The sequence below is a fragment of the Octodon degus genome, unplaced genomic scaffold, assembly GCF_000260255.1.
Source record: "Octodon degus isolate 3935 unplaced genomic scaffold, OctDeg1.0 scaffold00026, whole genome shotgun sequence".
Lineage (NCBI taxonomy): Eukaryota > Metazoa > Chordata > Mammalia > Rodentia > Octodontidae > Octodon > Octodon degus.
In genome coordinates, this window is record NW_004524602.1 from 12,064,594 (window position 1) to 12,068,640 (window position 4,047).

The 4,047-nt window shown below is 48.2% G+C and overlaps 1 non-coding gene across 1 annotated transcript; it reads right to left on the reverse strand.

Moving 5' to 3' along the window:
- Positions 1–150: 150 nt before the first annotated feature.
- Positions 151–254, reverse strand: LOC111816099. The gene has a single exon (XR_002820607.1). It is a non-coding gene; the product is annotated as a U6 spliceosomal RNA (small nuclear RNA).
- Between the last annotated feature and the right edge of the window lie 3,793 nt (positions 255–4,047).

Here is a 4,047-nt window from a genome sequence, read left to right on the forward strand (position 1 = left end):
GCATTCAACTTGTGCTGAGGCTTTAGCCTCCCAGAGTGCTGGGATTTCAGGTGTGTGCCCCACACCAGCTTGAATATTGAATTCTGGAGCAAGATACCTTAGAAAGAGTTCTGCAGCAAACAGATCTAGCTTAAACTCTCCATTTTTCTTTTAAATATGGAACACTTCACGAACTTGTGTGTCATCTCTGCGCAGGCGCCATGCTAATCTCTGTATCGTTCAAATTTTAGTATATGTGCTGCCAAAGCAAGCACTAAACGCTCCCATTTCTGTGTTTGGGGGATTGAGGCCTGAGGATGGCAAGAAGGGAAGTGGACTCTGGAAAATGTTGTTAGGAAAGCCCTGAGCAAACTTGGCTCCGAGCTGGCTGGTGACCTGCATTCCAGGGGGCAGGCAGGCCCAAGACCTGGGCTGGAGCCAGCAGTAGCACTCCTCAGAGCCACTTGTCCCCTGGCCAGATAGGACAGGGGCAGCGCAGCTGCTTAAGATAGCATGGCCCAGGGCTGGAACAGGGGCTCCTGGCTGAGGCTGCCCCAGCAAGCTCCATGGCTCAGCAGATTTTCCTGATGATAAAACAACTGCTAACACTCTCAAAGCATGTCAGTCAACCAGGCCCTTGATGTGCCCAGCCCTGGGGTTTAAGGAACAAAAATACATGCTCAAGTGCCACAAGTAATTGGTTATTGTCAAGATTATTGTGGGCTGTAAAGGACAATAGGTAGAAGACACAGGGGTCTGGGGTCCCTGACTCACCCTAGCAGCATCTCAGGAAGTGCACTTTGTGGGTTTGTGTTTTGGTGGTGCTGGGAATCAAACCCAAGGCTTTGCGTATGATAGGCAGGTGCTGTACTATTAGATCAGATCCCCAGCTTGTTTGACTGAGATAAAATCATGCTACGTGTCCAGGCTGGTGCTAATCCCAGGGCTCAAGGATCCTTCTGCTGGGGGTTCTGGCACACACCTATAATCCCAGTGCTCGGGAGGGTGAGGCAGGTGGAGCACGTCATGTTCCAAGTACCCAGCTGGGCAACCCACACTGCCTGGCTGCAGGAAGTTCACACAGGGCCAGAGAGGCTCAAGTATTACCAAATGGGGCTTGTCCTCAACAGGCCTACTGTGCAGATTTATTCAGGTCTTCATGGAAACAACTCAGTAGGTTAATGTCTAGGATCCTCTTGTCCATCCCTATCTATGATGCGTGGGATGGGATGGAGCCTATGAGTGGAGTTTGATGGCCTGGGATGCAGTCAGGGAGCTACCTGGCAGGGTGGTGGGGCTGGAGAAGAGATGTCTTAGAGCCTCAGCAGAGCGCGTGGCAATACAGTGTGTAAAAAGTGATGGTTTCCTACCCTTATTAGTAGTTAGGCTCCACAGTGAGAAGGGGCTGTGGGGCAATCTGTCCCCTGCCTTGTGCATGTTTCTGGCTGCTGATGCACCCCTGAGGGGGCACTTGCTGGCTAGGCCCCTGTGGTCGTTGCAGCCTCCTCTCATAATGGAAGAGGAAGCTGTGAGCTCAAAGTGGGCCGTCATTTGGAAACAGTCGTCACATCTGTTTAGCGAAAGTGCCTATCTCAGACTGGGCAGGGATTTTCTGGATGCAGACAAGGTGCCATGGAAACCCAGCAGTTGGCTTCATGTGCTGGGCCTGGTGTGGGCAGAGCCCTCTGCCCCAGAAGCCTGCCCATCACAGCCACAGGGTATTTCCACACCAGACCCGGCCAAAGGGCTTCACTTTGTGGGGCAAGTAGAACCACTGAAGACGCTGAGCACACCTTCAGGTGCTGCAGGAAGGCCCAGTGGACCCCAAATCTGGCCAGATTTCGAGATCTCTCAGGAGGCTCCAAATTTTGTGTGGCCATCATCTGTAGCTAAGGAGCAGCCAGTCACAGAGGGCAGGGGAGAAAACTGATGAACAGAACGACCCAGCCCAGGATCTGCTGCTCAGGAGGCTAAGAGATCATCTCAGAGCACATTATGCACCAGAAGTTCACCAGGATGGCAAATACAGTACCATGCCAAAATGTGTCCAGGAGGTGGGCTGCCCCTTCTGCCTCATTGGGAATGGACAGGGGGTCAGGAAGAGCTTCATGATTGTAAATATGAAATAAGCCTCCAAGGATGCACTGGGCCTGTCCCCTCTTAAGCTCGGCTCCCCTACGCCCTGCTTCCTGTAGACCTGGACGTAGCTCCCAGGGAGTGAAGGCCATAGCATAGCCCACCGCTCTCCCAGGAGCCCTAAAATCCTGTGTCCATATACCATCTCAGCTCTGTTAGGATAGCCAACAGAATTAACCTTTAAAGACTCATGTTGCATAGGGGAGAAGCCTGAACCAGGAAGAGGAAAGGAGTTGAAAATGGCTGCGACTAAGGGTCTACAGACATTGACGGAAGTGGCTGTAGAAATCTCCCAGGCGTGGAAAAGCCTGGACCCTGCTCACAGGACTTTGTACAGGGATGTGATGTGGGAGAACTACAGGAATTTGGCATCTTTCCCTTTGACAGGAGTGTTATCTCCACATAGGAGTGAGAGGGACAGCCCTGGAACATGGGTGGCCAAGTGATGGTACCCAGAAAGTCACAGGGGTGAGAATGTGTCAAAGCTGTGCACACAGATTCTTTTCCTAAATTTTCACCAAAAATGAAATGATACAGGAAAAATATGCCAGAGAGTACTGTTGGAAAGACATTGAATCAATGACACTGAAGAATTGTGCTTCAAAGAAATCCAAATACACATGACTTTGAGTGTCATTTCAGAGAAGACAGAAGACTTGACACAGGATTCTATGACTCATAAGGAAAATGTCACTGGTAAAACAGATGAACATGGTAAAAGGGACATAAGAAAGCAACATTAAAATTTGGCTTTCAATCACATCTGCCTGAACTGTAGCTGTCTGAAAGGAACATTTATGAGAGTGATTACAGTGAACAGTCTGTCAATACTGATTCCTCAGTTTCATTCCACCAAAGAAATCCTTCTAGGATCAGAACAAACATTTCTCATAAATATGAAAAAGACTTCATGACACTTCATTTTCCACATAAGCACTGGTGATACATATTGGTACAAAACCTTACAAACGAAATGAGTGTGGCAAATCTTTTAACCAAGGCTCCCACCTTACTGTGCATTAGGGAGTCCACGATGAAGAGAAACGATTTCCGTGTGATATATGTGGCAAAGACTTCAGTCACAAATTGAACCCTAGAAGTCATCGGAAAATACATACTGGTGAGAAGCCTTACAAATATAATGAATGACAAGGTCTTCCATCAGAAATCACACTTTATATGTCATCGAACAATTCATACTGGTGAGAAAGCTTTCGAGTGTGATGAATGTGGAGGGTCTTTAGTCTCAAGTCCTACCTATCAAGTCATCAGAGAATGCATTCTGGAGAGACACCTTTCCACAATAACGAACCTTTGCAACATAATGAATGGGATAAGATCTTCCATCACAATGGCTACCTTGCACAATGGCTACTTGGATAATCCATGCTGAGGAAAAACCATATACATGTAATGAATGTGGCAAGGCCTTTAGATACCAGTTCACCTAGCAAGTCATCAGAGAATCCGTCCTGGAGAGAAACCTTACAAATGCAATGAATGTGGTAAAGTGTTCCATCATAGGGCGTCTCTAGCGAAGCATCAACAAAGCCATACTTTCTGGGTGTGGTAGCACACGCCTGTGATCCCCGCACTGGGGATGCTGAGGCAGGTGGATCACTACAAGCCTGAACTACGTATCAAAAGCCTCTATCAAATAAATAAATAAATAAATATTTTAAAAGACAAAAACAAAAGCCAGCCAAATAGCTCAGCAGATTAAAGTGCCTGAAAGCAGGTGCAGGGGCCGGGGTTCGATCCCCAGCATGCTGTGCCAGCCCTGCCCCCTGGGCATGCTGAGATGACAATTGAAACTGGGCGTGGTGGTGCAGCCTATAATCCCAGCTCTTGAGAAGTTGTAAACAGGCGGATCACTATGAGTCCAATCTAGTGGTGAGACCCTGAACACCCTGTAGATCCTTCCCTAAAAAA